This window comes from Falco cherrug, chromosome 4, assembly GCF_023634085.1.
Source record: "Falco cherrug isolate bFalChe1 chromosome 4, bFalChe1.pri, whole genome shotgun sequence".
Lineage (NCBI taxonomy): Eukaryota > Metazoa > Chordata > Aves > Falconiformes > Falconidae > Falco > Falco cherrug.
Window position 1 is genome coordinate 21,445,842 of NC_073700.1, and position 22,544 is coordinate 21,468,385.

Here is a 22,544-nt window from a genome sequence, read left to right on the forward strand (position 1 = left end):
GGGAAATTAGAGTAGGGGTGTGGGAAGGGAAAAATTTTGGAATGTCTAGATGAAAAATTCATTTGATAAGTAGTATTTTTCAAGAAGTCAGTAAGCTGATTTGTTAATTAGGAGCAAAAATGTACCCTCTGTGGAAGTTATAAAATGAAATCAGATATTAAATGTGAAAACCCAGTATATAAGCATCAGAAAGTGGAAGGACTTTAGAAGTATGGGAAGTTGAAAAGAAAAGCTACAATTCCCAGGGTAAGTCCACTCATAACAGTTGAGGAAAATAGGATGCTACTATAATTATTTTTTTTCTACAAAAGAAATCCTGGCAGTGTTCTGGGTTTATTACTTCAGAATAGTGGTCATAAAGTTGTTAATAATGATGCAGAGAAAGGAGAACTGCTCCATAAACATTAATGTCTTCTACTTCCAAAAGAAATATGAGGATGAAGTATTTAAGAGTCATCTAGTAACTACTGAGGATGTTAAACAACACATATAAATACAAATATTCTAAAAATTGACAACCCTGATATCTTTACAGAGGGTGATCTCTGTCACCAGTTGAGGTTACCTTAGCAGGATGTTTATTTTCAATACATCACAGAATACTAGAGAAATCCTAACAGATTAGAAGAATATTAACGTTGCATCAGTACTCCAGATATGCATGCCACGTGACCTTGGTACCTCTAGTCACTTAGCCTCACCTTAGTCCTTGGCAAATAATGGAATCAAAGCCTATAAAAGATTTAAGTGATGAAGAACTGAAGATGGGAATATGATTGTCATTCCACACAATTTTATGAAACAGGTCATGTCAAACAGACCAACCTGATTTTGTTCCACTGATAACATCACAAGCATGGCTCCTGCGCAGCTCTTGCATATTCTGACTTTTGTATGGTATTTGACTCAGCCCTGGGAATATTTTGATTAAAAATGAGAATTATTCAATAGCAATAAAACACAGGTTAAATCTATTAAAAATGGGCAAGCTAATGGATCTGAAACGTAGTCATCAGAGAGAAATCATAATTAAGTGCAGTGCTGGTATTCTGCTGGTATCTGCTTACTGCTATTAATCACTTTCAGTAATGATTGGCTTGTAAAAGTTTCAGATGACATGAAGATTGATGTGAAGGTAAATAATTATGAGAACAGGGAAATAATAAAGAGCATTCTGGGTTCCTCAACAAGCTTCTTCCTTCAAAACAGGAACGTTTAATGCAGTCAGATTCAAAGATGTTTTGAAATATAGAATGAGGCCATATATGCTAAATTTAGGCTGGTACCTTGGACGTTATCCCAATGGAAACGATTTAGCATTCCACACAGCAAAGGAACAACAGCTCTGAGAGGATGCACCAGCAAAAAGGTTTGCATGCTCCTGACAGACACCGACAGAGTACACAGGGGATGTAAATCCTTGTCAGGCTCCCATGAGATATAGCAGTGCTGGTGAAAAAAAATTGGAAAACCCCCACAGGTTTCTCAGGGGTGGAAAACATCTCCCCATGGGAAATCAAGGGTTTGCTTTGGTTTGGTTGTTGTTAACAGGGGATTCCATTAAAAGGGGGTCTCATGAAAGCACCTTCCTGGGGAGTTCAGGCAGAACACACTAGGACCTGTTCCCCCTCGCATAGGGCAACCCCTCACCCAGAGATGGTGCCTGAGCAGCCCTCATCCTCCGAGCATCCCTCATCCTCCAAGCAGCCCTCACCAGGGAGAACTGTACTGGTTACTGGAAAGTTCCTTAGTGAAAAAGATATCAAACTAACCAAGAAGTGGAAGCTAAAGTCAGGTATACTCAAACAAGAAATGAGACAAATATTTTTAAGAACAAAATCTCTTTCTTTTTTGGGACAAACTGGGAAGATTGTCCTTCACCATCTGCTGATTGAACACTGGGTGCAATAATAATGTTTAGAAGAGATGCCAAAGCCTTCTGAACTAAATCTTACCAATCAACATGAATTACTTCAGTTACAGTATCACTTTAACAGTTTACAGCCAACAATACCAGTTATATTCAAAGGCTCATTGTGTTGGCCAATGTGCAAAAACATATGAAAAACTGACACCATGATCCAAATGCAATGGGATTGGGTTTAAAAGTCCTAGAAGATGGAGTCCTACCAGCCACTATCTCACGTGGAGGAAGCCTTCCCATATTATCATGTGCCTTTCTAATTTTCCCCTTTCCACTGAATTTATGACTCTCAAATGATGATGTCTCCTTTCCGTTCCCTGTTCTGTAGCTATACACACGTTTTTCTGTCTTTATCTGCACATAATTCCACCTTTTTTTATGAATTGGTGTATCTTAATGAGTCTAGATTTTTTTTAGTACATTCTAAATGACATCATGTCAAAGAGAAATTCTTCTTACCACTTTTGTGATGTTTCTCTATTTGCAGCCCTAAATTTTACAGCCTTTTTTTTGCTACAAAACCACATCTGCATTTCCATATTATTGATTCTTGGGGGTTTTGGGTTGAAAATGTTAGACAATAGAATCAGAGTCAATGGGTTGTTGGTGAAGCTCATAAAACTCTTTGCAACTTAATAAATAGGTTTTTATCATTGCATGTAATCAATCACCTTTTATTTCACACTACAGAAGATAATATTTATACCCAAAACAACTAGAGTGAATGCTCAAAATAAATTTTTTTGTGGAAAAAATCAAGTGTTTTGCAAATATCAAGATATGTCTATTGCACTCTTCTGTGCACTAATCTTTTATCAGAAGTGCAAGTAAATCTAAATACTATTGAAAAAAAATCAAGATAATCTAACAAGCTTCTGTATTCTAATCTGCTTGCTTCTCCTTGTTCAGATATGGCTAGTAAGTTAGTTACAGTTTCATGCTATAATTTTGCAGGCTCTTAAGCATACTAGTCCTTCAGATACGAGCTTAAAACAATGGAGTAACCTTGAATTCACTGCATTTAAGAAAAATGCTAACTGCATACAAGATCTTCGTTTATATGCCCTCTGTGTACTCTTATTCATATACTGAGTACCTTTTACTTATCGAAGCCAGCTGAAGTATTTTGCTGAAGCTACTCACTTGAGTAAACATACACTTGAATGAGAGCCTGCAACAACTGTTTGAACTACTAAAATGAAAAAAGCTTTTGTGGAGAACAGTAGCAATTCGGTGTGAATTATGAATGCAAGTGGACTTCAGAATCTGTTCTCTATCTGAAAATACAAATATCAGTTGCGGGATGCACAGACTTCTTTCCCCTTAGCTACTGTAGCCTCAGATAAGTTCTGCTATATGTCTTGATTTACCACTAAAGTTAAGTGTCAGGTTTTAGGCAAATAAAAATGATTAAAATATGACAGCTGGCAAATTATGCTAACACCTGGTAACAAATCATTCTTGACAGTTCAATAGTACACTTCTTAAAGCACAGCTATTAATATTATAAACAGTGAAGTGCAAAAATTGTAGTACTTGACTAACATACTCAGTTTATCTTAATGTGGAAAAATGTCATACTTTTATTCCTTAGGATTGAAGAAAATTGGAGATGAGTAACTGCGAACTCACAAATACTTTAAAGTAACAGTGTAGCGATTCAGAACTAGTAGAACATGAAATTTTAAATGCAAGATGACATTCAGCCTATTCCTGGTACTGTTAATTATGTTAATGTTCCCATATATTGGTGGAGATTTCCAAGTATGTAAGTATTTAGGCGATATTTGATATTAATTTCAACCAACCCTTTGTGATCTGCTCTGAAATTATGCCATCTTGGTTTATTTTGAATAAATAAGACCTACCCATTCAACTACAATAGTTTTTGGAAGATCACACTCCTTATTCATATTCCAAGGGAGTCTGTGTAGATGGGTCCTTATTAATTAATACATTGAATCACTTAGTGTTTTAAACCCATTAATCATCTCGTTTAATTTGTCTAATAATGTCATAGTACTATACCCCTGTTTAAATGTACCTTCAAAGGACTTCAAACCATGGATTTCATGCTCAGCTGGCTAATTACTTAACAAGAGGATTGTGACAATTTAAAGACGATGGAAATGTGTCTGCAGGCACAGAGGCACCCAGTACCAGCTCCTCAGGACCCAGTTCTCTCCTGCTGCTTCTGCTGGTGTCTTTGCTTGTGGCAAGCCCAGTTTCCAATAACGTATAAGGACAATAACGTATCAGGACAGCTAAAGGCGCCTGTGGCAGCCAGCGGTGATGTACCTGGGCCAGTAGGGAAAGTGCCCAGGGATGCAGTGCAGCAGTGTGACTCTGAACGAGCACGAATGAGGGCTGGAAGCCCAAGTTGCATTTGTGGGAGGTTCCTCCTGCAGGTACCAAAGGCTTGGAGAAAAGGGGAAGAGCAACCCTGCTTTCTAATCATCCACCTTTCTCTCTAACCTGCTTTCTGGGCTCTGAAGCTGAACTTTAGCTGAGCACAAATTCCAGCAGAATCAACTCTGTCCCAAATTTTATGAAGGATAGATGAGGTACCATACGTGTATCTATTCTACCCCTTGAAATATGAGGGAAATCTTCAGACAAGCATTAAAATGTCAAAATATAAGAGATACAATCACATAATCTCTCTGCATGATAGAGAAGGTTCATTAATATAACATTAAGTAATATGCTTTCCAAGATGTCATCAGGCAGAAATTTCCCGATTTCATAAATGAAATTCATATTATTTTTTTTATTTTTAATGTTGTCTTTCTGGTTTTATTTCACCATGTTGCAGTGGAATAATTATTTCTGTATTACACATGTGGCTGTGCACAGTTTGGGGAACTAAAAATAAACTATGGCTTTGCTGATACATTTTTTGACTGATACATTTTTTGACTTTGTCACAGATAATTTATGGAATAATTTTACACTTCTGCAACACCCAGCTCACAATTCACATTCCAATACATGAGGTGTCATTTGCAATTTGCGATGGATTCTTAATGAAATTCTTTGGATCTTACCTTCTAAATGTTTCATTTTATGCTTGGCCAGAAGAGTGAAAGTGTGTTCATATACATTTATACATTGTAAATGGAAATAAAGCTATGATCTGGCTCATCTTTCTAATCTATTTATCCTCCCAACTCCCCCAGTGCTACGAGGAATATTATCATCTGCATTACATGGGTAGAGAAGTAAGAAACAAGAAGATAATCTGACTTGTTCAAGGTCACAAAATGAATGTCTGGGGAGTGGGGAGCTGAAGCCACATCTTTCGGGCTTGAGGCTTACACCCTCACAGCTCCTTCCTCACCAGCTCACCCTCCCTCTCCCTCCAGTTTAAATTAACTCATTAACTCATTAACTAGGACATAAATTAACACTGAAGTTTACTTAATCTGGTGTAAGTCACCTGGAGAGACTGTCTTGGTAGCAGTCATCAAAAAATATGTTGCGATCACAACAGATAACGGCTGAACACATGGTCTCCTGAAGACATCGCAGCCAAAACAGATCCTGGATTCTTCGGATAAAGCAAAAGGAGGTATTTTAATTGCTAGCAGATTATTCTACTGTTTCAGTGCTATGTCCCTTTCTGTTGGCCACTGCCCAAGAAGGATGCTGATAAATTGGAATTGGATCAGATATGTACCACTGAATGCTGAAAGGATTGGAAACATGCCCTCAAGTACAGAGAGAGAGAGAGCTAATTGAGCTGTTGTTTTTTTCTTAGTAAAGCAAAGATCAAGGGCTAAACTTAGAGACTGCAAGCATCTATCTGGAGAAGGGAATTTCTAAATAACGGACTGTCAGTCTAGCCAACGTGTAACTAGGTAAAACAGCTGGAAGTTCGAGCTAAACATTTTAAGATTTAGAATTAATCTTTATAAGAATTTTCCAGGGACTCTGGTAGGTTCTCCATCCCTAGAAATTTAGATATTTCAGATCTGAAATATATGTTTGATAAACAAAGTAGTTTTCATTCTAAAAGCCTTATTTTATTTTGAAATGTGTGGTGTACAGAAGGAAACAAGGAAAATAAATTTAAAAATCCAGTGTGTCAAAATTATGAACACAAATTAGTGGATTGGAATTTGTTCAATGTACTTACAGAACAATGTGGGGTTTTTTTACCCCCAACTTGGGATGCAAAAGCCAATTAATATAAAAGTAAACATATTTTACAGTTTTCCTACCATCTGCAGTATAGGTGTCTCTTCCAGCAAACATCTAGCTCAAACAGCTATTTCTATCATATCCAGTGGAGTGTTCTCCAGGGCTTCTCCAGATCTCCACCTCTGCTGAAGGCACAGGGGACTGTGGCCAGTGCAGCCCATGGCTGCCCGCTGGCAGTGGGGGGAGCACACATTTTTAATTTTTAGGCATAACTAGGTGATTCAGCTCTCATTGACTTAGGGCTCTCAGTTGAACCACACAAACCCTCTTCTCCTCCTGAGTCTGGCTGCGTTTGAGTGCTGCGGTGGATCTTGCTTGGGTTTGGGTAATTTAGGTCCCTCGCTCATCGTGTGTAATGCCTTCCAACCAAGCAGAGCTGAGAAGCATGTTATTGAATAAAGAAGCTTTTACAATGAAATCTGTTTCCATGTTAGTCTGATTAAGCTTACATTTGTTGACCTTCAGGTCTCAGTTCAAAGCTCAAGTGGATTTTAGCTTCTAGTTAGAGAGTCCTTCATTCTAAAGAGCTGTTGAATCTACAAGAAGACTCCTCTGGGGGCTGATTTCTGTCAATTAGTTATCTGAAACATGGTGATTTATGAATACCTGATATTGCTGGATGGATATGTTTAGTAAACTGCAAGTGAAAATAGTGCAGCCTCCTTGGGATCAAATAGATGGAGAAAATAGTACTCACTTCAAGATGATCAAAAAGGTGGAGGAAATAATACATGCTTCATGATCCGTACTGTGCACGTGTATATTGCAGTGCACACCCTGCTTCCCCAAAAACTAGGGAGAAGATTAAATATGGATTTTTAATGGGTGCATATTTACAGTCAAAAGCATTTCTTTCTATAGAATGCATAAATGTACAAACGTAATATGAAGGAAGATGTAGAACTCTGTATTTGAGAAAAGAAGGCCTTCCATAATATTTTGCAGGCCTAACCTGCATGTGTTTTTGTTGGAATTCATTTTATCCCCTCTGTTCTGAACATTCAAGCATTCTGGGGTGCTTTGTTTCATAAATTTATAGTGACAACTTTCAGCAAATTCTCCGAAGAAGACGATAAAATTGGACCCTTTGGATTGCTGTGTGAGTGGATCAATGTTCTATTTTCCAGTGTTATGATAATGAGTTAATTTTAAAGATGTATTGAGTGATTTGGCCTTAATTCTGGCATTAAAATTTACCTCATGTCTGGACAACAGTGCAGTTTACTACAGTGCTTAAGAGAAAAAGTACAGAATTATGAATGGGATTTCTTGGAGTGGAATTTAGCTCACCTAGTTATGCCTAAAAATTAAAAATGTTGATCTGGTTGTCTCGGCTCTAATTGGCTGAAAGCAACCAGTGCTGCGAGGACTGATGTCCTCTGAGGCAGGGGATGCAGCGGGCAGGGAGGATGCTCCGGGTGGTCTGTGAGGCTGGGGGGGAGCATCACTCCAAAACCTCCTCTGCTCCTTCTTCAGTTCTACTGGCGGCTCCTCTCCTTGCTTACCCTTGAGATCTGTGAAAGGAAAAAAAAAAGTTGTCTCCGATGACTTCAGTAAAGAAAATACTTGATGAGACTATAAGGCAACACTCAGCCAGCACTGCTGGAGACCTGTGAGGAGCAGGTACACCTCCTCCTGCTGTGCAAGCTGGGGATCGGAGCCTCACTTGGGGCTGCTGTCATCATGCCTGCTCCTTCTCCTGTCTCTAATCCACAGAGGGTTTCCTCTAATGAGTAGGATGTTGCAGTGGGTAGTTCACTTCAGAAAGCTTCTCCTCGGCATCTAAACAACAGGGACACAATCCATGCCTCCTCTCTACCAAGGAACAGATCAAGGAAGAGTAAAAACAATTGCAGAAATATGAAACATAACACTATTTCCTTGTGGTAGGTTTGTATTTGAGATAATTTTTTTTCCCCCAGGAAGTTGGGCACAGAAATTGAGTGTTGGGCAGTTTTCATCTGGTAAAAGGAGAGTGAGCGTTATGTGTTGGCACTCCTGTCTGGGTTCGCACTGCATGGTGAGCAAGTAAGGCTGAAACTGGGGGAACAGTTTGTCATGAGCTTTCTCACCCAGGCTCTCACTAATTGATTTCACACAATTTTCAGGTCTTTAAATTGCCACTTTTCCACAATATTTCAAGGTGCCTTTTCCTTTTCCTTTTCTTTTTTTTGCAAAAACACAGTTTGCAACAAGCGTCCATAAACACTGAAGACAAAGCAATTACCCATCGAAACAGGCTGTGCTACAGTCAAGACTAGCACATGAATATACATGCCATGTCATTAGGAAAGACCATGGATATACATCCCCATGTAAACTCTGGTGATGGCAAGCCAAGGAACGCAGAGGAGGGACAGCCAGCTTCATCATGTGACGGTAAGATCTGTGCATCCTGTTTTACCTAAGTGAAAAAAATAGCTACTTTCACACTGCATAGCCAAACAGGGGAAAAATAATTCTAGGTTACCCCTGAAAAGCTTTGAGATATGCATGGTCCTTTTCTACCACTGTGGAGCCACCAACCCCAAAGATCTGAAGCTAATGCTGCAGGTCCCCAAAGGGCAAGAGGGGGTGGCAGCAGAGTCTTGCCATGGCTGTCATCGTGAAGTTTTCCTCTCCCTGCCCTCCATACAAAAAAACATATATAACCTAACAGAAAGTCTGGGAAGTTGTGGCAATGGAAAAACTTTTCAGTCTGAGACCTAACGATATTTTTCAATCACATAGCAAAAACCCAGCTTCTTTCCCAGCACAGCCGAGAGCACACCCAAGCACTCCCAGTTCCTTTCCCTGTATGTGCTGGTACCAAAGGTCACACAATAAAAAGCATTAGGTTTCCAGACTCCACGCAGCCAAAGTGGGAAATCAGGTGAATTGCATTCTGACATATATATTTGACCTTTGTACGATTCATTTTTATCTTATTACTCTGGGGAGGCCTAGCTGAAAAGGAATACAAACATACATTGTGGTTTACATGGCACTGCGGTGTCCTCCCTTGAATACCAGAGCAAGGGTAATTTTCTCCTGTAGAGGGAAAGGAAGGCCAGTAGGTAGCGATGACTGGTACCTGTCACTGATAACCAGATGAGAGTAATGCACTATAAACATTCATAGTCCTCCTGCTCTGTGAACCAAAAACCCAGCACAGAGGACAGATTGGTTCATTAACCCTATTCTATATTAGCTGTATCATTTCCCAATGGCCTTGGTTTCCAATTACTAAGGCAATAGTAGCATTATCAAAGCCATAAAGGCTTCTTTCTCCACATAATCTCAGACAGAAAGGACAAAGGTGGGCTATCTGAGAGGAGAAACTACTTTTCTTTAGGCTTCGTACTTCCTGTGTATTGCTGTCCCAATGATGATTGCAAGGCGTAGGAGTTCCTGAAGGTACCAAGCTCAGAGATGCTCTGAAATGCTTCTGGGAGGATTGGTGGTCCTGGGATCACAAAACGGAGACCAGCACACCTGGATGCAGATCTAGCTCTGTTTGGCTGTGGTTTGGCAAATGACGAAAACCGGTTAAATAAATTAGGTGGGATTACTCCACATTTAAATTACAAACACTTTTAAATATCTTGTGAACCTTAAACTCTGTCTTTTGATTCCGAGCAATTAGTTGTAGGGAACCTTTGCTTTCTTCCCTTCTTTTTCTATTCTTTTCCCCTGTTTTTCTGAGATCCTTGTAAGAGAAGAAAATGCATTTTACCATATGTTTAAACGCTGTTCGTCAGCTAAGGTCAATAGAGGTGATCATCATAACTAAGGATCTGTTCTAAGGTTTGGACAAGCTGTTTTAATAATTATATTCCTATGTTAATACCCAGATCTGTCAAGGTGTTGAGAAAATAATATTTTGTTAAATATCAGATATCAGAAAAATAATTGTCTGACATAATTGGGTAATATTCATGTGTTTATACTTTATGCTGACATTTCATTCAATAGTGATACACTCTGGTGTGGGGATTTTTAATGGTCTTAGGTTATGGAGGATATTTTTACAGCACTTCCATTTGAACTATGTAAAAATCAAGATATTGAAATGTCTAATTGGATGCCTTATTAGACCGGGATGGAGTTTGATTTCATATTGATATAAATCTGAGAAACCCCTCCTGATGTCACCAGGAATAAACCCACAGAAGACCAAAGAGAAAGCAGAATCAGACCCTTTTTATTCCTATCTGGTGAAATCTGAGCAAACCAGATGCATATTGGTTATCCATTGGTTTCAAGGGCATTCAGGATTTTAGCAGTCTTTAAAGGAAAGGCGTCTCTCACTGTGTTTCATTTACTACTCCTTTGCATCACACGGCAACTGAATGGCTCTGACTTCTGTCGGGTTCTCCCTTCATCGTCTGATACAGGCCTTTGTGATTATTCAAGTTCACACAGTACAATTTGTCCTCAGATTTAGTTTTACAACTGGCCTCCAATATTAATTGTGAAATGTATTTATTATTAACTAGGCATGAATTTTAAATAACTCTGTTGAACATCCCAGTGCATAAACCCTGGATTTCTCTTTGTTCCTCCAGCCAGGCTTGGCTGTTTATATTCATTTATTTAGCATTTTTACGTGTTTATCACCCACAAGAGAAGAGGATATGATCATCTCCCACTTTACATATTTATATGTATATGGATGGATAATTAAAGAGTAAAAACTGTTCAGTATATTACTTATTGTATTATTTATTATGATTATTGTGACAACATTCTATTGTAACTTTTAAACATCAAAATATTTTCTTTAACCATAAGGTCTGGATTAGTACTTGCTGAATGTCACCTTTTTTCTTTCCACAGAAGATGTTCTTTAAACCCCACACATAATGCAGGCTTATCTCTGCCCTTCCTAGCAGCATAGCTCTGGAGAGTACAGGGGAATTCGGTGCCAGTTCCAGGGGCAGCTGCCTAACCCGCAGGGGACCCGCGAGACCAAAGGTACATCTCGGCAGCCGTTTGCAGACAGATGCAATCTTGTTGTGCCGGCACTTGAAGCCAGCCCAAAGCCATGTGGCTGCCGTTAGCGTCACAGCAAGCCCTGTGGAGAACCAGGGTGTACTCGCGTGGGTACCACTCCACATGGCCATATGGCTCCTGGCAGCGCAGGGGCTGGGCAGTGCAGCCAGCAGCCCCTTGGCCAGGGTCCGTGCCTGCCATCAGACCGTTCTGCAGAGCCTTTCCAGGGAGGTGCCAGCACAGCGGGACCCTGCTCTGCTGGGTGACACTCCGTGCCAGCAGGGAATGACAAATCCATGCTGGAAACAAGGACGTACAGCGCAGAAATGCCAGCTCTGAAAGCTTTGCTATTTAGAGGTGGTGCTTCCAGCAGGGTTTCAGCCTATGAAATCCGAGAGCTAAGCAAAACGCTGTCTAAAATTGCTGTGGCAATAACAATGTTTCCAGATTTGAAGTCTGACAGTGCGTCAAGGCTCTTAATTTCTTTACTTTTCTTTTTCTCCCCCCTTCACAAAATAAGCAAGAGACATTTAAATAAATTGTAATGTCTCATGGAAAAGCTGTTTGTTAAAGGTCAGTGTGGAAAGTCCTTTCTCAGATGGGCAAGCTAATGGAGAGAATTTTGTGACTTTAAGCAGCAGGGTACCAAAACAGCCAGCCATAGGTGGAGCAGAGAAGCCTGAGCATCAATTTTGACAAGTGAGATTATCTAAAATGTTCAACGTAATTGTCAAAGGAGCACCAATGCAGGAACAACAGCCAAGCAGCAGCTCTGCTCATCTTTACCCACACTGACCAGAACCTTTCTTGGTCACCAGCTCTGTGAAAACCAGGCATCTTCAGCACAAACCAGCTGGCAGGTTTGGCTCTGTCCATAGCAAGAACGACAAATGTATGATTATTATTGCTGCTATGATAGATCTGCACTGGTGGATCTCAAAGGGAATCACAGATGCAGATCCCTAGTGGGAAGCAGAGCTGCTCCAGGTTACCCGCTGGCTCGGGGCGAAGCTGCAAACGGAGGGCAGGTCTCTCCCGCTACCACTCAGTGCTGTATTTACTAGCCAAAAACAGAAACAGTCCACGAGAAAAATCTGTCATGACTATCGTACTTCAAAGTGCTGAAAATGCTTGCTTTTTGCTTTTTTAATAATGCTTTTTGGCAGAACTTAAAGTAATTAATAATAGTAAAAGCCCACAGCCCACCTCACTCCCTCACAGGCAGCAGACGCAAGTGTAACGGATAAGTTAATTAAGCAAACAACAGCAAAAAAAAGAAACCTCAACAAAACCCCAACATTTCTTAATAGCTTCAGATCAAGGAGTAATTGCTGGATTGTTTTAGGACTATAGACCATTATGGAGAATTCAAAGTACTCATCTTTAATTTGCAAGCTTTTAGCAGCTGCATATGGGCAATAGCTACCTTGTACCAAAGCAGGGTATATTCTATATTACACTTCTTGTGGCACTGACGGTGATAGCCATTCTGCTCTCTCAAATCTGACCTCTTTCAAAGATGGCTCATCCAACCTGTCCCAAGGTTACCAAAACTAGCTCTTTCAAGCACTGCTGTTGAGACTCTTCATTACATATTGAAACCCTGCAGTGTGTGGTGGTGGAAGTCACACTGCAAGGGACTGGCCTAGCATTTCCATACCCCAAGCTATTTGCCTTTTTGCCATTTGAGTTGTTCTGATGAGTTTGGACTTGCTGAGTGAGGCTGAAACAAAATCGATATGACCCAGTCATCCTTTGCTGTTTTTCTTTTAAGGGTTGGATCAAAACACAGTGGATGTACTTTCATTTATTTAAGAGGATCAGGCACTTAAGCTCTGTTGTGTGTAGAGGGATGACTGGGGCTGTAATAAAAAGAGTGTTTTGTCAGAAAGTAAAACATAACTACAGAAAAAAAGTCAAAACATAATGGAATCGAAGGATCCCGGCCGCCTGGCCAAGGTGGCAGAAATAGCTCATTCTGAGGCTTTCAGGCTTACTGAACTCCAATAATTGAAGAAAAGTCTGGTATATCTCAGATATTAATCTTGCAATAAAGTAATTTTAAATGTAGCTTTACAAAAGATTTGGAGCACAGTTTAATTCTGAATTGACATTTACTAAGTTGTGGGGTTTTTTATCAGCAAAATAGTAATGTGCTGCTGTGAGCCCAGAGTCCACCTGAGTTCAAGTCCTATCTGAGAAGTCAGGCACAGAAAGCAGAACCACATCCTGGGCACAGAAACTGAGGAATCACAAGTGGAGATAATGTCAAATGTATTTGCATATGAAGTGGTTCTGCTTTGTTTTGCTCTATCAGAAGCCAAAAAGGTTTACAATTGCATCCAGGTGGTATTTGGTATTAGAAATTATACGCTACAGAGCTGCCCCCCTTCCCTTTCCATTACTTTTACTGTAGAAATGGATGGAGTTGTAGATTCAGAAGTTTTCCTAGACAACTCTGGTTGCACCATCTGCCTCCTGCATCTCCCGGAAGGCTGCTTGATCTTCCAGACCTTGCGGGAGGTGGGCTGGAAGATCAAGCAGCCTTTGGGAGATGCAGAAGGCAGGTGGTGCAGCCAGGGCTGCCAAGTGCCCTAGTGGGTGTATTTTGTCTAAAGAAATCAATGCTATTGATATACACTATAATTGTCTATGCTATAATCAAATTAATTTATAAGTCAAGCCTGAACCACTGCTTTGGAGCTAAGGAGATCTCAGCTTGTTGTGAGGAGGAGATGGCCATCTCTGCAGGGCCACAGAGAGGGGCTGAGACCTCCCAGGCTTGAGCCGTGGGTGGTGGCCCCCGGCTGGCTGGGGCAGTGCGGTGGCTTGCTGGGAGCTTCAGAGATTCAGGTTGTGTTGGCTGCAGGCAGGGCTTTTGCCAAAGGGCCCCAGGAAGGTGTCCTTTGGGACTGATCCATCTGCATGCTGCTTTCCTAAAAGGGTGCTGTGGCCTGCGGCCAGGTTAGAAGAAACCCCTGCTGGGTTTTTATACTTATTTGTTGAATTAGTCTTGATTGGTTTGAAACCAGGAAGAGAAAGTTCAGTTTTCCCCATAAATGTACATACATGTCCTCCTCTGCAAGGAGCAAGCCTGGTGCCACACCTTTAGGGGACGTTTTAAGACCTAAAAACCTCACAATTCAGAGGGGATTTTTTCCTTCATTTTGGCCTTCCAAAGCTAACCACTGCGGAAGATTTTTGCTTCCCTCCTAGTCCTTTTCCTCCACACTGAGTGAAACCACCAGCCGGTGGCCGTCGGGTCCCAATTCCCATGTGCCCGTGCGCAGCCTCCCCCCGCACAGCTCCTGCCTTACACTGAGCCCAAGCAAATCCCGGGGCTCCCCCACGTCACCCACGGGGCCTGCAGCCAGCCAGGGGAAAAACACGGCTGCTTTGCTCAGCACCTCTGCACACTGGGAGGCTGCTGCTGTGATATTCCCCCCAAACACACAGATCCCCCTGGCCCCACAGATGACAGCTGAAACGATCTTTGCCCACAGTGTTGGCTGGGATGGGGCAACACCTCTGCTGAAACACCTGGGCACCCCCACCAGTACGCATCAGCCCGCAGTTCTGTTCCAATAAAGTCCCACCAGCTGCACGGAGTGTCCCTGTGCTGGCACCCAGCACACAACAAATCCAACCAATGTCCAAGATTATAGAAATACTAGTAGAGCAAGACGTGCTGTAAAAATTGGATAAAGGTATCTGAATTTTGTAAGAGCAACTGGTACCCAAATCTTCATGTGAAATGACATTTTATTTCTACGTTTTGATCATTCTGCCTTACTCAGCATTAGCATTTTCTTTAGTGTCAGTCCGTCTTACATATGTAGCTACCTAGTTAGTACACATAAATACCTGGAATTATTACCCAATTTTCAGAATCTTTTTGTTTGATCTTTAATGTTTTATTTCTTTTCTCCCTGTGCGCACTCTGACAAGTTTTTCTAGTTAGCCCAGGAGAGTTTTCACAGCATGCTCATGCTTTTTATGCTTTCATCTTTCCTGGTAATCTGGTTTATCTATATTCCTCTTCCATTAGTCTTGTTATTTATGTTTCACAGGCTGGATATTTACTTCAGGGGTAAGTCATCCCTGTTGTTTTTTTTTTCTAGAAAACATGCTGCTTCTCTTTTATTAAAAAAAAATATCCTGTCAAAGGTTGCAATACCATAAGTCAGAGAAACCAAATTATTTCCATTTCATGTAAAGCCTACATTTTAATTAGATGATGTTTTCTTTTTCGTTTTATATTGTCAGAGAATAAAGTTTAAGACAATATTCTTCAATACTTCATGCTTTCAATAAATAATTTATACCGAAGTATAGCCTAAGCTACACTGGCTTCTTACTTTAAAAGGGCAAGGACTGTGCAGAAGGAGAACAGTTTCTATAAATATTCTAAAATGATATATATAAAGGAAAGAAATACAAAGAAAGCTATTACAAGCAGAACTTTGGAACCAGATTGCAAAAAAACGCATGATAATTTTGATAACTACCAGACTTGAAGTGGGTATCTGGGTCATGTTTACAACATTTTTTCTCTGCAGACTTAAGAGTTTTAGGAAAAAGAGTTTTTGTGAAAAACTGAATTGGAATACAAAAACCTGAGAAGTATAAATTTTCCTAGCACCTTTCCTGAGCAGCTGCAAAGCGCATGAGCTGGTCTGGGTTAAAGAAATAGAGATGCATGTGTGCCCAATCACATATATACAAAATTTGCCTGCACTTTGAGTGTTCTAATTCTCAAATATTTTGAAAAGGTTTTTTAAAAAATAAATAGATATCCTGAACTTAATAACCTGATCTGTTAAAGTAGATTATTTAAGCCCAATGTTCGTGCTTAATGCCAATGGAAACAATTATAAAACAATTAAGAGAAAGTAATCGGCTGCAACAGAGTGATCTACCCTGTTCATGGATTAACAATTCCCATCCCTATTTAGATATGCAACATTTTTAAACAAACATTTTGACCCAGTTTTTGCATACTGCTTATGTAACTCCTGATGATGAATTAAAATACTTGTGTTTGATGTTTAGCAAATGAGGTAGCACATCATTTCCTTTACAAGACATATTTAACTCGAGGAAAATTCTCTTATTTTCTATGCTGCTGTAAAAATTCAATATATAATTACTTACCAGAGAAACTTTTAATACCACGTTGTATATGCTTTATTAAGATATGTATTTTTAGAAATTAATGTCTAGTTACAGTGCCTATAAACCTTCACCGTGCCAGCGTGGGCACCAACCACACTCTTTGCATGGGCCCTTGTTAATTTTTCCTCTCCAAGACAGTTGTTTTTCAAAGACATGCAGATTTGCTGTTTTTTTGCATTGGTTTAGCTGTGTGCCAGTTTTTGGCTTAGATTTTGGATTCAGTGGTTTGCCATAACCAGATGCAATTAGAAACAAAACAAATCCTTCAGGGCTGAGCAGAGGCTGGCTGCGCCTATCCGGCGGTGAAGGTGACTGCATTAGGTAGCTGACTGCAGAGGACGGGTGTCATTTGCCCTTGGTTTGTACTACAAATTGAAGAATGACTAGTAATATCATTAAAAAGACAGATAGAATGGTCTTTGTCAACTAACAGGAGGGGCTGCCTGTGTGCAAAGTGTCACACTGATTCCTAAGAGAAGTGATCTGAGACCAAAGGTTTTGCATGCACACACGGAGACAACCCTGTATGAACTGAACGTGGAGTGGATAATCTTCTTTCCCACAAACCTATCTACAAAAAAGTACAATAGTTATCATATCTCTGTAATTAGCAACCCAAATCTTTGGGTCCCTACCCAGTTTTATTCTTGCAAAAAACCCTTTGACTTCCAAAGGTTTTGTTATAAGTAGGGATTTCAGAATTTTGTAAAGAGAACCAAGTGGCCTGCTCCTCCTGTAAGGAAGATGGAGTCCTGTTTATATGGCTGAAATACACCACAGGGACAGCAGCAGCAGCATAGTAAAGTCTAGAAAGTCGTCCTTTCATTTTACCCAGCCTTGTATTTTATGAGAAGCTGCTGGAGTGGAGGGGGTTCTTTTGTTTCTCGACCTATGGGTCAATTTAAAGGTCTTCTTCCCACCCCAAGGAATAACTTGAAGCAATCCCTCAATCCAAAAGGGTAAGGAAATTGCAAGACACATACCTTTAGCTGCATGCAGTCACTGTGGGAAGTCTTGTTTCAACCCATGGGTGAAGACCATTTGGGAGAGTTTTCCTACGTGTTTGCCCAATTGTTCCTTTCTAGCCCTCTTCCATAGCTGGTCTCTGGGTGCTCCTGCAAACGGTGGGACTCTTTGCATTTCTGGTCTTTTCACATCAGTTGCCTGTGCTGCACAGCACTGGAAAGCAGTTATCACCACCTGAAATCACAGAGCAACATTAAATAGTTGCTCAATGTCCTGGGCTTTAAGCCGGTACCTGCCACATACATGCAAGTTAGGTCACCTTTGAATAGAAAGATATTCCGCTGCAATGTGGAGCAGATAATCTGAAAACTTCTCCACTTTATTGGTGCTGGTGCCAATGTGGTAGAGTAAGCCAACCCCTGAACTGCAGCGTGACCAACCCAGCCTTCTGCTGGTGTTGTAAACAGCAGGCATATGTTATCCTGTACTTTGCTTATTCTCCATGAACAGCAGGTACACACTGCACAGCTGATTAAAATGTTCCGTAATTTTGCCTGGGTAGAAGTTTTCATTTACGTAGCAGCACATCACCCATATTTCACTAAACAGACTGTTTATTTATATTCTGCAAGTCCACAATCATTGAAATACAAATGAAAATTAAGTTTATCCCAGTCGTATATCCTCCAGCAACATTAAAAATGTACATAGCAAAATTTTATCTGTTTAGATAATGTTTCTCACTGATTTTCATCAAATCAGTAATTCACGCATAAATATAACTACATGTGAATTTTTGAAAGGGTAACATTACTTTTTATAGTAACTTTGCTTTTAGTGATACACATTTGGTCCCTGACTCCAAGCGTTTGGGCTCAGATTTGAGGCATTAGCTCTGCCTTCAAATAACAACAAGCCTTAGTGCGTTAGAAGTACTGTATATTAGCTTTGTTTCCTTGGTTCATCTTGTGGGGACAGACTGCACCTCCAAAAAGGAACCAGAGGAAATATGTCCTCCTTGAGAGCAGAATCATTCTGCCTGTACTTAGATATCACTTCTCTCCATTTCTGTGCTCCTATATTGATGTATGACATGATGAATGGGAATTTTCTTAGCTAGAACCAAATACTCCACAGTGAGGAGATGGTTTGAATACTGCAAACATGGTATGTATACACTTTACCACCCTGTGAGTCTGCAATTCCATCTCCTATTGAAGTCACCCCAGTGTAAAGCTCTGCAAGACCAATTTCACGCTGAACAAAGTAAACACTCCCATTTTATTTCCTGATTTTGGACTCACTAAAAAGTAAGACCAACACAACTTTACATACAGAAAGGTTAGCAGAAGTAAATCGCTTACGTTTTGCCCACTGCTAAAAAACATGGATCCTTTTTATTAGTTGAATCACATGTTCAATTAGAGCTTCATTGCAGTTAGTAGCATGATGTGTAAACTGATGAAGCCTCATAAAGCAGATGGTTAAGACTCTGGACACAAATAAAAGAAAGAACACGCTACACTCCTTTTTAAGTGGCAGTTCTAGCGTGCTATAACTAAATGGTAAGGTACTGAACACAATGTAATGAATAATATGGCAAATGCACTGCAGTGCAAATAAACTGTTATGAGTTACACTTCATTTTAATTGGGCTCTCAGTTTGTATTCTTCTACACTTCGAATAGACCAAACAAATAAAACCACGGCACAGTGCTTTGTATATGGTTCATGCACTGCTCAGTACACAGTTCAATTCCCATGTATCTGTATGATAAGTGTATAAGCAGCCTGATAACCATAGTATCTTTATATTGATTGCCACTTGGAAGAGAAAATTTAAATTTTGTTGCTCAATAGACACAGGTGTCGGAATGAAGAAGGTCACTAAACCAGGGAACTTGCAGAAGAGAGAGCAAGAGACAGATCTTCTGTAACGTCGCACACATTCCGCACACCACGACCTGTTAGTAGACAGTCTTGTTTGGTATTGTCATACTCAGCAGACCATGAACCCAGGTGCCAAATTAACAGTGACAGCCTTCCTAGTCCTTCGTAGTTCAAAGGTCAGTATGACACGCAGACTTTTTTAAAAGTGAATTTATGCTTCTCTTCCACGTGCCTGCTACTTCAAACTGACCCCTGCTTCTGTGGTGACAACACGTCTTACACCTGTGGAGGTGCTGTGCTTAGGTGATGGCATTAAAAGCTTCATAGCCTCACATGCAGCCAAGGACAGCTTGTTTTAAGCCAAAAGAAAAATTCCTGGAGGCAGTTATACAGGGGGTAAACAGAAGCAACAGCTCTGAGTACAAAACTTACTTTTGCAAAACACTGTATCATGCTTTAAGCAATTCTCCCCCAGCAATCCAACCCCATCATAATTGCAGCCTTGGGTCTTAGCTTATATTCTGACGGTATTGTATGTAACAGTGCTATATATGCCATTTGTGGTAGTAGGACCTATCTTTTAGGCAGTGGATCGATATCACAGCTCATTCTGCACCGTTTATTAGTTCTGCATTCAATGATCACAGTTTTTGGTCTGGTCTGGTTTCGAATGAGAGACTAAGAACACGAGAGATGCAAAATTGGCTCCGTGTACCATTACCAGATAATGCATTTTCAATCAGATTCATGCAGCTACAATACGATATTTATAGCTAACATTCAGAAATTTTAAATGTCTATTGTTAACACATTACTTGAAAGCAAAGAGCCATGAAGAACATGACAAGACTTAGAATCAGCATTAAGTCTAATGGATGGCAATGAGTTAATCAAATGATCAGAAGGAACAACAACTGCTTGTTTTGCTTCCACTGGAAAGCTAGCCTGCTAGAAAAAGATCATATTATGTAAAGACATATATATACCATTATATATATGTGTATATGCTTACATATATAATACAGTATACATACATGTGTGTATAGATATATAGATAAATAAATCTGTATATCTATATATATTTGTACATATTTTCAGTCCTTCGGGCAATAGCCTGCCATTGACATTCATGTGGCTATAATTACCTACACTCTCAATTACCATGTTATACACTGTCATCTCACTGGTAGAAACCCAGAGTTACACAGGTGATTTTGATTCCCCTCAAATTTGCCAGAACTCACTGAACCTGTGGGCCAAACCTGGTGATGCCTATTGAAGGCAAGTGCATTTGCTTCCTTGGTCACAAGGAGGAGGTGGTGTTTGTCCTGGGGGGAACTGGGGCTGCTTGGGGGCAGAGGGGTTTGTGACTTTTATGTACCACGGTTACTGGAGACTGGGCAATGGAGTTTGTGGTGGCTATAGCTTTGGTGAAGAGTGAAGGCTTGAGCGAGATGTTTACATCTTCTGGGTACAACAGAAGAGTGAGGGTGTAGTGGAAGTGATGTGTTTAACTTGTTTTCTGCTGTGGTCATGAAAATCTGATGGAATGTCTTGGATAAAGAGGCTGCACCAGAGAACTCTGCTGTTGTCTTTTTTTCTAAATGCAAACTCCAAGGTAAGATGTTGATTTATTTGAGTATTTCACCTTTTGCTGTAAGCCAAAGTTTTAAATTATTGACATTGGGCAAGTTCTTGTGCATTTACAACCAAGAACAGGGGTTTTACTGTTGTGTTTATGCTTTCAAGATTCCTGGAAACTATAGAGGAGACTTAACTAAAAGGATCAGTATGCATTTCATGCAGAGTGAATGTTTTTTTTCTAATTGCAGGGTCTGCATTATATGCAAACAGAATTATGGTATCAATACATTTCTTAATCCTCAAATATTTCAATTCAATTGACCAGTTCATTTTAAATGGGGGCAATGCTGCATTTTTTTCTAATGTGCAGTGAGTGGCTGATTTCCCTGTGGTATTATTAAATTGCCATAGTAAGATGGAGCTCAAAATCCCCCAAAGTAAATGTGTAGTGTTACTCTTGACCTTAAGAATAGGGTCAAAATAGGACAAATTACACTTGCAAATACCCTCTTGCTCATGCCTGATGTACAGAGGCATACACACCAAGGATCAGGAAGTGACTCTGTCTACTGCTAATACTAGAGGGTCAACATATTTAATAAAGAGCCTAATATTAAAGATTACTTTTTTCCAGGATGGCATATGTTTATTTTATACTTATATTCAGTGACTTTGTCAATATGAGGAAGAGAGGGAGAAAAAAATCTTTCTCAGCCTGTTTTATCAAAGGGTCTTGTCACCTTTCTGCATCACCTCTCTGAACTACATGTGGTCAATGCAGCAGCAGCTTTTTTACAGAAGTTGCAAGAAAACATCAACACATTCTGTAGTCCTTAAAAGCCATCCAGTACTGTTACTTGCATCCTTTCAGATAAGGAGCATTGATAAAAATGCTTGTCTGGTTACTCTTCTTGCTTGTTGTGGGCTGTCATAGCACAGGCCATCTCCTTCCTGTAGGATGAAGCAATTGTGGGCTCCTGTGGCTCGCCAGGAGGAGCCTTTTGTCCTAAGAACACCCTAGAAGAATGTCACAAAAATCCCATATTGTTATTAGTTTGAATGCCTTACTCGAAGTAGTGTTTCAAGTGTAAATTGCCTGCATTTGCAGGACCGGAAAGGCCTGTCAAGTTAGTATTTTTTACTGTAAATATAGTTGTTGTTCTCCAAAGCGAGAAATGGGATGAAAGGGTAAATACAGGGTACACTTGGGTCAATACAATGTTACTGTGTTGCCCAGGGAAATCAGAAGTGTGGAGCATTTTGCTAATCTGAGGTTTCAAATTGGTTGCAAATTACATGCTATTGGGTCTGCCAATTACCTGTTAGAGCTTAATGGTCTTAACCTGTTCTTAGCTCACTTGACTAGATGACAGCTATTCAAACTCTTCCTAAGGTTAATTGGGAAAGGGTAATCATTGGCTTCTTACCTTTTACTTCATCTCACTTGTCAACTGCTCACATCTTCATCAGGGGATTCCAGAGACTTTAAAACTTGCGCACTTTTTTCTGGAGATAGTGAGATCTGCCTGACACCTGATTCTCCGCCTTTAAATGCTTCTCCCTTGGGATTTACCTCCACGGTCTCTGGACTTAGCTTTGCCTGGTTTCCATGTGTGCCATAAGTATCACTACTGTAATACTGAAAATTCTGGTAATAGAAGTGGTATGCTGCTCCGACCTCTAACTTAAAAATCCTACCACTTACTCTCAGCTGGTACAAAGAGTAAACACCTACAGCTAATATCACTGCATTACAACACAGGCTACAAATTTCTGTGAATACTGGAAAATAAATACTCCATATGATCCATCCAATCTTTTTGACTTT